Source organism: Eupeodes corollae, chromosome 1 (assembly GCF_945859685.1).
Source record: "Eupeodes corollae chromosome 1, idEupCoro1.1, whole genome shotgun sequence".
Lineage (NCBI taxonomy): Eukaryota > Metazoa > Arthropoda > Insecta > Diptera > Syrphidae > Eupeodes > Eupeodes corollae.
The window spans coordinates 214,928,239-214,942,545 of record NC_079147.1 but is presented as its reverse complement, the minus strand read 5'-3'; the positions used below and the strand labels follow the sequence as shown (position 1 = coordinate 214,942,545).

The following is a 14,307-nucleotide window of genomic DNA, read 5'->3' as shown; positions in this document are numbered from 1 at the left end:
GACATTCCTCTTAAAAAAGAAACAAAAATTCTGGGAGTAATTTTGTCTGCAAATCTAAAATGGGACACACGGAGAAATAACATTGTTAACCAGCTAAAACGGCACTGTTTAACTATTCTTATGTGGACTTCAATAAAAAAAAAAACATAAGCAACATTAACTCAGCCATTAACGATTGCTTTCGAACAGCCTCAGGAGCCTTAAGAATCTTAAAAATAGAAGCTCTAAGGTTGAAAGGAGGCTATGAATCCTTCGAAAACTTTGTGAAAAAAGGGCAATTAACCTTATTAGCAAAATTGTTACTGATCTAGGCCATCCACTCTTAAAGGTTGCTGAAGAAGCGACTAACACGGCAAACATGAATAAGAAACATTCTTTATTAACGCTTATACAAATGATATTCATAATGCCGAATCTTAGCATTTTGTTATTCAATAACGCGCATATAATAGAAGATACCACTCCACCTCGGAGAAGAAATTCAGTTTCCATAAAAACTAACCTTGCGAAATTTAAAAAGGAAAATACTCCTGCCGAATATTTACAATGCTACACGAAGAAATTATCTCTGCTCTAACGCCGACAGAATCCTTTACACAGACGGTTCACACGAGGAAGAAAATTGGTGTTCATACGCAGTCATAGAGTTGCAACCAAATTCTCATATACCTATTATCCAGCAAGCTCTTACAAGAATCCGCAGGAAATGAACAAATCTTGTGGACTCCATTCCGCGTCATATAGTCCGTAATACACCCCGATTCCGCTATCCATGAGCGGCACTTGCATCCAGGAAACTAATCAACTTTCAGTACTCGGTATGTGTCTAATGGAATGATCACATATTCGATATCACCAAAAACGCTGCAAGGTGCTTAGGATTTCTTCAACGGTGCAAGAAATTGTTCACCTCTTCTGATCCAAAAAAGAGCTTGGAAAATCCAATTTGTATTTGTTTATATAGGATATAAAAACCTTTGAGAAATGCTACTAATATTGGTAAAAATTGTTTTTAACAAAAATAGATTTTGAAATCAAACTATTTTACATATTGTTGGTAATTGTTTAGAATAATTTAACTGATAACTTTTTAAACACGATAACCTACAAACTTTTAAGCAAGATAAATCGACAGACGGGCTGGGAAGTTATCAGTGTTATCCTAGCGTCTTTTTGGATTTGCTTTGGATGCTCTAGAACAGCGATTTAAACACGAAATTTGATATCAGGGCAAGTTTGAAGAATTAAACTTCAATACTTAATAGAAGGCTTATTAACTGGGTAAATTTAAACAACAAACTGAGCGAGTATTAGTCAGGGTTTCGGAAAGGGTATTCTACAGCCGATAGCATTTTTATTTTTGGATGTATAATACAAAGCGAACTCATTCGTAATGCTAAACCTTATACCTTTTTCGTTGACTTGAAAGCTGCATTTAATACAGTTGACAGAAAAACGCTGTTCTATCAACTTTACAACTTAGGTGTATCATCCAAGTTTGTTAAAACACTGGAAAAACTTTACAATCAAACGACAACTAGCGTTCATAATAGATGTGGCAAACCAAAAAAGATCCAAATAAATCGAGGACTACGTCAAGGATGCAATCTCAGCCCATTGTTATTTGCGTTATTTCTTAATGACTTGGTTAATTGGCTTTCTTTTGGAGTGGAGTTTGAAAGCTTAAAAATAAAAGTAATAATGTATGCTGATGACATTGTTATTTTGGCAGAATCTCCAGCTTCACTGCAGCTTATGATCAATAAGCTATATGATTATTGTAAAAAATGGTATTCCAAAATGGTGCAGGTCGGGCCACAAGGGGAGAAAATTGGAGATATGATGGAGTAGGGTTGGAAGTAGTCAAGGAGTATGTTTATCTGGGAATGACTCTGACGTTTAATTTGAATATGGACAAACACCTCAAAGCCAAGGCTGATGCTGCTAAAACGACTATTTGCTGGAACTGGAAGAAAATTTTCTATATAACAAACGCCAAACATGAAGTTTTTAGCTCAACTGCAAAAGCAGTTCTGTTTTATGGAGCACAGATCTGGGGTATTTAGAAACACGAAATTGTTGAAAATTTGTTTCGATTCTTCCTTAGAAAAGTATTTCCCCTCCCTCTAAGTACGCCTAAGTACATTTATCATTTGGAAACAGGGCTTTCGACACTCTTTGTATCAACGTTGAAGCAGAGCGCAGACTATTTGATACAGGTGATTAATATGAACCGAAACCGATTGCCAAATATTACGAGTATGTTGAGAAGTGTCATGCGACGAAAAACTGTATTCTACAAGGATTGCGTTGATCTTGCTGCAAATTGTAGTATTATTCTAGAACTGAATGGATGTACTGGTCTCCAGATGAAAAAAGCACTGTGGGAGATTATCCAATGGATCGATGAAAATTAAAGGAACACATTCATAGAAAAGGCGAGAACATTTACGGAAAGGGACATTTATTCGAAACTTTACTATAATCTAAATGAACATAATTACCTTAGGCTCGATTTTTCAAAAAAAAAAACGATTGAAACTATTTTTAAAGTAAGAGGTGAACTTCTTAACCTGAATTGTATGCCACACAGAAACGATTTGGTTAATATTTGCTCTTGATGCAATATGGGAGTGAACAAAAACAGTATCCACTTCATCGGTGTATGTCCAATATTAAAGGAGCTAAGGAGAATCTTTTCGAAAAAGCTATCTAAGCGACAAAGAAAAAGTAAGTTACCTAGCTAAATGGAGAAGATTGGTTTCTGATCCAAAAATATACTACCAAGGCGTTCATTTATAGAAGAAGAATCATAGATGAAAATTTTTAAACTTCCTTTTTTTGTATTTTTGTGTCTACTAAAAGTCATGTTTTTTCTTTGGATTTTTTAAATAAATTTAAAGTAAGCAATTTTCATTTTCCAGTAAAACTAATTAAAGTAATTTTGTTTCGACAAAACTAAAAGTCCCAACTACTCTCCTTTTTGTTGTTTGTTTGAATTAAAAGTAAATTTTGCTACAAGTCAATAAGCAACAATTATTTGAAAAAAAAAACTAAAAATTGTTTTATTTTAAATTAATTTTAAATTGAATATAAAATTAAATAATATTGACACTCGGGCAGACGAAATTTTTGCATGCCTTATTATCTTTTCCTTAAAACAAAAAATGTAAGTAACAAGAAACTTAAAATTATTGAATGAAAATATCTATCTATCTATCTATCAAGAATATAAAGCTAATGGCTAATTGAAAAACAATGAACGTTGTACATCTAATAACTTAATATAAGAGCTTTGAATCTCTTGAGAACTGAATGAAATGAGATTCTCCATTGCGTGCTTTGTGAGTGCCACACTGAAGTTTCTTTCTAACTTAATTTATCTTAATTTGTTTTTAAACAATTTTTAAAGAAACTATGTATTTACAGCACCTATTTTCTTAAGTTTAAAAACCAAACATTTGTATGTCTACAATTTGTATGTTTTGTTGACTCCTTTAAGTTCAAAATATTTTCAAAAGGTTCAAGCAAAACAGCAACTTTTTAGAACTTGTCTTCAAGCATCAGCTCCAACCTACGAGTAAGCCGACTGAAAACGAATATAATAGATATAATATAATAGATTCTCGAAAATTAAGTCTCAAAAAAATACGTCAAAAAAGTCAGAAAATTCTTCAAAACAGATTCTGTTTTGTTTTTCTACGAAAAAAAATCAAATTTTCTGGGGAACTTTCTCATTGACTGGGTTTCTGCATGTATTTTTTTGAAGCGTTCTTCCCATTCATAGAAATACCCATAAGAACAAAATATATAATTTTTGGAAAAAAGCTTTTAGTTTTGACATAATAACGAAATATTTTTATTTTCTCAGTTCCTTGAAAAGAATTTTCGAAGCTCAACTTTGCTATCAAAATACAGCAATATGATTTTCTTACTTGACACAGCAATATGATTTTTTTTAATTTACTATTTTATTAACAGATACGAATTTGTTTCGATATTCAGTCGATTTTGTAGAAAAAACACTACAATTTTTGTACGCACAATTTGTTTCGCTCTAGGAACTACAAAAACAATTATGATACATTTGTACACTGGGCGTATACGCACTTTTTATGTTTTATGCTATTTTTAATAATTATTTAAATTTATTTAAATTTTAAATAAATAGTAATGTCTGCCAAGCTAGTCTGTTTTCTACATGAGACAAGATGCTTGTCCAACGAGATGACCGTGGCATCCATCGTTACTTATATTTATTTTTGTACCACAATTTTCAACTAAGTATTTTTATTTCTTTGTTTTTTTTTTCATTCACGTCTGAACCTTGAGTTATTTATTAGAAAATTGCGAAATGATTGGTGAATCCGATTAGTGGAACATTACTGTATTACACTAATGGACATATCGAAGTTTCACAAATTCAACTTCTTTGATTTGTTTTATTTTTATTTGTATTTGCTTTTTTTGCCGTCTACTAAAACTCTTTGCACGCAAGTAAACCACATACGATTTTTTTTATTTTTATTTTCATTTTATTGCATTTTTTGTGCTTTTATTATTTCTTGTATTGACTGACTGACCATCAGGTAAGGCGTGTCAAACTAGTTTTTGATCTCGCACACCAGATCAATGTTGAGTTGAGTATCTCTCGATACCTTTTTGCAAATCAAATCTTCAGCCCTTACGATCGATCCTTTACTTTGTGCACTCGAAATTGAAATCAATCCATCTTTAAGTTGGATTGAAAATAAATAAAGAGATAAAAACTTGATTTGCAATACATTTAATAAAATACATTAAATGTACCTAAAATATTTATTAAAACAAAACGAGGCAGATGGAAAACCATGTTTCGCATCGCTATTTATCATCATCTGTAGATTTCTTAACTGCGGTGTTTTCCGTATGTGTCTTTCCTTTAGCCATTATTCAATCGACTGCAGGTTGGTTGTGTTTAGAATGCCCGTAGAAACATATTAATCATTCTTTATATTTGACTGGGGACCACTTTTTCACTGCACACGTACCTGCAGTTATAGCTACAGCTGAAGCAATACAACACACCGTCGCGTCCGTTCGTATGTCCGTCTGCAATTATATCGCCACATAGGTTTCTATACATTTAAATTGAATGTCAGAAGAAGGAAACGAAGAACTTATCTGGACCTACTTACAATCTATACCCGCAGTCTAGGTGTTTTTTTCAATTCACCCCGAAACCAAGAGATATTCACCTCAATCTCACGACTTCAATCGATTCGACTACGAACGTCGTCGACAGCGATGCGACGACGACTACGACTACGACTACGACGATGACGATCACACCTCAACAAGAATCGGATTGGGAATCCAACTAAATCCAAGGAGAAGATACTTTATACTTCGCATTTACTGTGCGTATAAATCCCAAACAAGTAGGTACATTACCATCACCATTGGAATACTACCAACCTACCTACTTCTAATTTAGTTTAAATCGTAGTTTTGCAACGTTGGCAACGCAACGGGCCAAAACAATTCAGAGAGCAGATTTGGTACTGAATCAATATCAATATTAAAAGAAAAACAAATTCAATTAAAATTCAAAAAAGCTTTAAATCAGCTGCATATTTGCTTTGAATAGAAGTTTAATTGATTCGTATATAAATTATTTACTACTTCAATCGTTTTGTTTGAGACGAAACGTCTGTCCGTTGTCGTCGCCGTCATCGTTGCCATCGTTTGATCGTCGTCGCCCCGTCCGCGTCCGCGTCCGTCTGTCGTCAGTTGTATGTACCTGTGCATTTATCATTTATAGTGCGCAAATACTATGTGCAGAGTTTTTATTTTTGTGAAAGTGAATTAAAAGAAAAACCGTTCCAGATTTATTTTATTTGATTTGGGGGCCATAAAGAGGTGAACAAAATAGCATCAGCCTGTTAAATGCTATAAAAGAGTGTTAAAGTAAGTGAGTTATGAAATGCGATACATCTTCTTGGGTTCAAATTAATTTTAATTGAACAAACCAAAATGTACCCAATTAAGAGTTTATAATGATTCTCAGTGGAATGTGATGCAAAAACCTTCAACCTGTGCTTTGAGACAGAATTCAACTTTCATCTTCCTTCCACATGCAGTGCTATGAGCCACTGTTAAGAGTATCTATTCGTTTATTAGTAAATTGGTTTTGTAAAATATTTGTCCGAAATGTTTCAAAATTCTTGAACTCGATTAAAAGTGTTTTAATTGCAGAAACCCGCTTGAACTTTTTTGGAGGTTGTTTTTTAAAGACATAAGATTGTTCCTATTCCTATTTTAAGCAGAAAAGTACAAAACTCTTAATCAAATTATTTCTCGTACTGAGAATATTGTACAAATTTATGTATGTCAGCAAATGTTGACCCTTTGCAAATAGAAGTAGACATTTTTATTTGGATACGCATGAACGTCTGGACCAAGAGACGATATGATAACTAAAGACGATACTTTCAACACATTTATTTATTTAAGCCCTCAGAGCTGAGTACTAGCTTTTAACAATGCGTTTACAGTTTAAAGATTTACTTGATATTGTTATTATATTCATTGTTCATAAATAGAATGACAGTTTGTAATGCCATATATACTTACGTACATCGGTTAAACTAATCAGGTTTCTTTGTGGAATATTGAAGCTGCCATGAGGCTCAAGGCGCAAAGGGTCAATATTTTCATTCATTTTTTTGACAACAAAACCAAAACATTAATAAGAATATCTGCTCTCACGTCTCGGCATATTTATAATTTTTACTCTGTATTGATAAGATGGGAAAAATTGTAGGGATTAATCTTAACTGTCTTTCTCAGTGCAATTCTTAGAAACCATTTTTGCACCAGTTTTAGTCTAAATTTAAGACAGGCATAATTTGGTGTTCAGGCCTAAAAAGCGTGTTTAAGAAGTGGTCGGACAAATGTTTTAAAAAGCTGCTTTATAAAACTTGACTTCATGTGTGTGGTGAGAATTTTAGTTTTCTATAAAATAACACATCAAGAACTGACATAATTTAAACAAACTACAGTAAGCTTTCTCGTAAATTTCATAGAACACACAAATCAAAAAACCATAAAACGAGTTAAGATCACAGTACAGCTTTTATAAACATGAATTCTTGAAAATTGTAACATCGTCGGAATAAATGATGCACTAAGAGTGTTTTAACACAGATGGTAAGTCATTTATAAATAAAATGAAGAGAAAAGGACCTAGAGGGTAACCTTGTGGAACTATAGTACACTTTAAATTTGTTAAATTAGCAACCTTCAAAAGTACAGAGGAAGAAATTTCAAATGAGTAAGATTGAAGCAATTGTAGGAAATGTTCTAGCAAGCCCAGCTTTCTTCAATCAAAGAGTGACACTCAATGTAAGAGCTTGTCAAACGCCTTACTGAAGTCTTTAAGAATACAGTCTAATTGTGATTTGCTTTTACAAAAAAGTAACAGTAGAACTTCCTTTGGAAAGGCCAAGTTGATTTGGAACGATTATTGCGTTAACATTAACACATAGTGATTCACAAATAACAGACTCAAAGAGTTTAAGGACTACAGATAATCAAGCAAAAGGTCTGAAAAAAGATAATAAAGGAACTTTTCCAAATAGATAGAAACACATAAAAACATATTGACAAATTAAAAAAGAATGCACAAAGGAAGCGACAAATAATTTACACAATTTTTTAAAATAGGACTGGGTATACAAGTATAGTCAAGATTAAATATAGACTTTACAATGTTGTCAATATTACTTTAAAAGTTCAAATCAATCGAGTAAGTTATATATTTCAATAAATCAAAATCTTGGCCTTTAACGTCAGATTTAACAAAGGTTGACGTATTAAAGTTAAAGGTATCACAGCTTAAAGTTTCAGGATTAAAGGCACATTTGAAAAAGTACGAAAATAAATTTACCGGGGATCGTGTTTTGAAACTTAATTGAACTCGAGAACAGACGAATAAGGGCAAGATTTTGTTTTGTTATCTATAAACTTCCAAAAATACCTTGGATTTATTGTAAGATCTTTTTGCATTTTCTGAATGTAGTTAAAATACTTTAAGCTTGAAATTATGTTGAAAATATATCTTGTTCATAAAATTAACAAAAAACAGAACTTTCGCAATCGAATAAGGAAATAACATCCGTAGTTTGATAAAAAGAGAAAAAGGGTATCTTATAGCAGTTATGATTCAACAAGTATTCTAAGATTGAGGGTTAAGAACGTCCTTATAATGATTAAACACAGTGCGGGCAATAAGGAAAGGAGAATAGGATATTAGGATTAGAAAGGAGAAGCCGATGCACATTGATTTTGAATGTCTGCACATTGTATTGAGCCTTGGTAATGCATTCCACATTCGTGCAGTGCGGCTAAAGAAAAAATATCTGCTCTTAACAATACTTAAATTTGGCTCTAGGGTAAACTGATGGGCATTCCTAGCAATACGGGTTTTACGGTTGAATTGTTTAAGGGGAAGTCCTTCTGTCTTGTATTAATGTCTTGTGTTGTTATCACTTTATCACATAGTCTAGTCGCTCAAGGTGGTGTGTTCTCTACTCTGTACATTTATGTGGTGAGTAGTGTGTAATGTAATGTTTATAAAAATAACGATAAAACAATGACAGGCATCAGACCTTGCGTTGTGTTCAAGAGAACCAAATGTCTCGGTAAGAGAATGATCTCCAATCATTTTTAGGGCTCTTTTTTCAATTCTATATAGAAGTCTCAAGTACGTTATTGGGAAATATGAGAGCCCAAATATGAGAGTTATACTCGAATTTTGGACGAATAAAAGCTTTGTAAATTATAGCCAGATGAGAAGGCGTAAAAAACTTCTTGCATTTTCGGAGAAAACATAAACACTTAACAGTATTTTTGGCGATGTCAAATATGTTATCCCTCCACAACAAGTGGTTTGTGATGCACACACCTAGGACTGATAGTTGTTCAATCTCCTCGATCCAAGTACCACTGGGAAGGGTTACGCTTTTGCGACAGTAGACAGCATTGAGTTTATGAAGCATTAAATTCTACAAGGTTTTTGATTCTCCATTGAACAATATTGTCAAGATCAGAATTTAATGAGCTTATCATACGTTGCCGTTGGTAGTCTGCATCCGAAGAACAAGAATGAGAATCTAAAAAGGAATATAAAAATCTGAGGGTACTGTCATCAGCGAAAAAATTTAGATCAGTTATACAAATAAGGAAGAGTGTTGGAGACAAAACGGAGCCCTGGGGCACACCAACGTTTATTTTGTGAATATCAGATTTGAACCCGTCCAATACTACTTGAATTGAACGGTCCAAAAGGTAATTTCGAACCCAACAATGAAGACATTCATCGATACCAAAAAAACACATTTTCGATAAGAGAGCTCGATGCTAAACTCTTCCAAATGCCAATTTCAAGTGCAATAACCTTACTTTCTCTGAAATGATGTAAAGATTTGTTTACACTATTCTGTGAGATAAACCATGAGAAGAACACCTCTTTAGAACAATAGCGGGGATACTATCCGGGCCGGTGGATTTGAGATTGTCAAGATCTTTTAGTACTCTAGCAACTGTACGAGTGCGAAAGATGATTCGTCCCATAGAATCGTTTACGCTAAAGTGAAAACTCTTGAAAAAGCCCTTATTGGACATGCGCTTAAGTCAAGTTTTTTGAATCAGACTTTTTAAACAAATAAAATGAAACGAAATCTTAGCATGTGATTGAAATAGAAAAAATATATTAAATACAATCCCTCGTATTTATAAAGAAAATATACCTAAAATTAGTTATTTATGCTTCCGTGTTTAGGAAAACGAACACGAACTCAAACTAAAGGCAGTTGCCTACCGTTCCATTTGAGTCCGGAATATTTGTATTCCGTTGTGTAGTTTTTCTAAACACGGGATCTGAAATAATTAATTTTAAATATGTTTTCTTTAGTAATACGGGTAAATGTGTACATATATCTAATCGGAAACTACATATGTACATATATTTAAAGTAAAAAATTATCATCCGAAAAGATTTGTATTTGATTATCTTAGATACATGTCAATCTTTAGCGTTGATTTTGCCATTTTTTCTCTTCTTCAGTACACTTTTAAATAAACATACGTTAGCTCTTTAAAAACACATCACGTAGACAACAGGTATGTATAATTAAGAAATAACAATAAAAATACTCATTGGATTTAATTATTTTTATAGCACTTATTTTTTTAATAAAGATTTTTTGGTAGTTTTGTATAATTAAAATGCCCCCACATGCTGCACATGCTTTCATTTTCTTTGAAGCAGTTTTAAAGTGCTTTTAAGTTTTTTGATAAAAACACTATTCATTTCACAGAGACACGTTTTGGCAATTTGATTATTATATTATAAGGCTGTTATTTTCTCTTATGAATATAATTTCGCTGGTATTCCAAACAAGGCATTTGATATTATTGTTTATTGATAATTTGCATGGTATTACATGCGTAAAGATATAAGTATTATTGATGGTGTAGGAGGTATCTTCGTCAAAGGATAAAACTAGAAGACAACTTTACTTTGTTCGATACATTGTACGGAAGACAATTTCAAATATAATACACTTTTTTTTGTTTAAAAACATTCAAATGGTATTTTTGGTAATTTTTAATAACAAATTGCAGATTAGTCTATTTTCCCTCAAGATTAGTATAACTGGTAGGTTTTAAAAAAAAGTTTGGATTGAATTTTTTTCAACAAAAAAAAATAGCTCATATTTTAAGAATTCGTCAATATTTTTTTTTCGTTCTCAAATATTTGAGCCGAAAATGCGTGTTTAATAATTTTATGTATACTTTGATTTTTTGTAAAATAATTTCTATTGGATTTTGTTACAAAAATGTTACCAGATATCAGAAACTTAATGTTTGCTCACATAAAACTATCTTGAATATCATAATTCTTTCGTAAGATATTGCTAGCAAATATTTTCTTCGAGGTTTTACGATTTATAAAAAAAACTGTAAGTTTATTTATTAATTCAATAACTTTCAAAATAAAATGTATTTAAAAGCAATGTGACTATTAGTAGGTGCGGTATTAGGTCAACCAAAATATATTACTCCTTTTTTAAAATTCTAAAAAACACCCTGTTAGTTAATCAATTTTTCTGCAAAGCTTGGATTCAGCAAAAACCATTGAATTGATTCTATATAAAGAACTTAACACCTCGGGAAATTTAAAACTTTGATTTTAAAACCAATGATTTCCAATACATATTGGAGTTGAGAAGTAGAGACATTTTTAAAAACGTTGTTTTTATAATGTTTGTAATTTGTATCTTGTCAGAATTTCGATCCTAGAACTCACATCACACTTTACACGATAAATAAATAAAAAATATAGCAATTATAAAATAAACAAGTTTCATATAATATGAATAATTAATTTGTTTTTCTTTTTTGAAAATGAATATTTGTGTTGAAATGAACCCTTTGTTGCGAACTTGTTTCTTTCTTTCTTTTATTATTTAAGTGCTGCTTTAAATTAAACTTTAATATTTTATGATTTAAATTTTCTAGGAACCATAACTTATGATTTATGCACACACAACATCTATAATCAAAACTATAAGCTTTAGGACTCAAATAAGCTTCAGGAAAAATGTATAATTTCTTTCGGGTTCTTTACGTCTTTTACACAACATATACATTCCACAAACCCTTCGCTATACTGACCTACAGCTACCTTACACTCATTAAATTTAAACTAAAAAAACTTGGCAAGTGCCTTTGAAACCCAATAGCTCAAGATACTTAATCGAGATTCCTTGTGAGTATTTGTAGATACTTATATTTCATACAATGCAACAGTATAATCAAAAATGATTATCTCCATTTTGTCAACCTTTATTTCCATAACAATCCATCACTTTTTGTACAGAATTGCACGCACTTTTCCAATCCCAACTTTAATGGGAACTTTCAAGGTTTTATTGAGACAGGTGGATGCATTCGAAACGCTTCATAGTCATTAACTACCAGAAAGAAAATTAAATTTTTCATACTTAAAGTAATTATCAATGCCACTTGAACTTGGTACAAAATATTTCAAGAATTCGCTAAGAACTGCACACTATAGCAACAATACATAACAAAACACAGTTAAATAAGAGACATTGAGTTGAAAACCATTCCCTTCGATTTGTATAATCTTAAAAGGCAATTGATTATATGGACACAATTAGATAACCCACTTGGTGTTCCATTTCATTAAACTATTTATTATTGTATTAACAGAAAAATAATAAAATAAAAAGATACCTACTTTAATCAAATGAGAATGGAAAAATAAACAAAAAATAAAATACCGGATTGAAGAAATAAAAACACAAACAAAACACACAAAAAATAAGAAATTGAAAACAAATGTCAAAAATAGTCTTGTCTGATATATTAAAGAGACAGACATATAGTTAGGTTTACTTTTAAAAAAGGGAAATTTATTATAGTGAACGTTATTTGAATTTTGAATCATGGCTGAACGGGTATATTCTTTAAAACTTTTCTTTTTTTACTCTGCATTCATATAGGTATGTATCAATTAAATAATTTTATAAAATTAACAAACTCATTTTAAAAACTAAGTGAACTATTTCTAATTTTTATTGTAATGCAATTTGACGTTTTGCACAAAGTCAAAGAGTCGCCATCTATGAGGCGTTAGGAGCATAACATAATTGAAATAAAATACTGGGAAAATTAAATGGCTGCCGTTTAAATTATTTCAACAGTTTCTATTCAATTTGAATTTAAAAACACTTGAATTTGATTGGACCAAAGTTAGCTGCAGTATGTTACGGATGGTTCAAAGCATGCATAATTTTGATTTATAAGATTCAGTTATTTATTCAAGATTTTGTATAAATTTTTTTTGTGATATAAAAAATAATATAAATCAATAGGTATACACATGCATATGTACATACAAAGAAGAAGAAGAAATCATTTGGGTACAAGATTTTAAATTTCAATAGGCAAACATTAAGGTCGAAAATTTTTTCTTAAAATTTGTCCCACTTACAGCTGTCAATTTTGAAGATTATCCTTTTGCATAATTTCATAAATATTTTTGTCAGCATACTACTTTGAAGACTGAAGGGCATCATTTGGTTTGATTCGCATAGTAACGGGTTGTCCATTTTGTGGTTTCACGTGGGTATGTTAATAAAAATCAACATTTCCGTATTTAGGGTTCTGAGAATCCTCAAGTAATTGAAGAGAGGCCATTACATCGACAAGAAGTCACTATTTGGTGCGCTAGTTGCTCCGGAGGTGTTGATGGACCTTACTTCTTCGAAAACGATGGAACGGCTGTCACCGTCAATTCGAAGCCTTATGGTCATATGATAACTGAACCCGCTTTTTGTGGGGCTACGCGATAGACCGTGTTAATACAGATAAAGTTTCAACACTTGAGCACTCAAAAACCAACATTCGTCAAGTTTTAATTTAGAAACTAACTTCTCTAAATTAACGTGTAGAAATGAAGAATCATAAATGGGTTTTGTTCCAGTAAAGAGAAAAGTCAAAAACTGAAAATCTGTTTGGTTTAATAAAAGACTAACTCATTTGAAAAATAAGCTCATTAATCTTCAAAAAAAAATATCAATCCAGTTCAGTTTACAGCGAGCAGTTCATAAACCAAAGAAATTGTTACGAAATACTAAAAAAGTTTGTGTATAAACAGTATATGTGGGGTCTAGAAATGAAAATAAAACTTGACTCGAAAGCTTTTTGGACATTTTCAAAAGGTAAAACGTAATCTTATGGCTTACCCCTCAACATGAGGTTTGAAGATAAAATTTCATCCGATGAAACAGAGATTAGTAATATGTTTGCTGATTTTTTGCATTGTCATCCAAGTATTGTTGTATGTAAGACTGGACAAAATAATGAACAACTATGTATTAATGTTAGCTTTGTTGGTAAACAGATATATATGAAAGTCATAGTTAACATCGTAGGCAATTTATTGGAAAATCAATACCCATTTATTGTTGGGGATTTTAATTTAGGTGATATTATATGGAATTATTCAAATGAAAATCATGAAAAAAAGATTATGAAAATAATTTTATTGATTCTATGTATTCTATGAATATTTCTCAAGTTAATCATATTTATAATTCACTTCATAGATTGTTAGATTTAGTTTTTGTAGATAATATTAATATTGAAATTATTCAAGTTCAATTTTCACTTTTAAAAAATTCAATTCATCATGTTGCAATATGTTCTATTTTAAAATTTGAAAACTGTGTT

The 14,307-nt window shown here is 31.4% G+C and overlaps 1 long non-coding RNA gene across 3 annotated transcripts; it reads right to left on the bottom strand.

The window, feature by feature from the left end:
* Positions 1–4,123: 4,123 nt before the first annotated feature.
* Positions 4,124–5,749, bottom strand: LOC129943397 (uncharacterized). Of its 3 annotated transcripts, none has more exons than XR_008781236.1 (3): positions 5,462–5,749; positions 5,178–5,359; positions 4,124–5,117 (listed from the first exon to the last, which is right to left on the bottom strand). It is a non-coding gene; the product is annotated as an uncharacterized LOC129943397 (long non-coding RNA). The 3 variants fall into 3 exon arrangements; XR_008781235.1 differs by having other exon boundaries at positions 4,124–4,732; positions 4,810–5,117; positions 5,178–5,746; XR_008781234.1 differs by having other exon boundaries at positions 5,178–5,749.
* Positions 5,750–14,307: the final 8,558 nt, after the last annotated feature.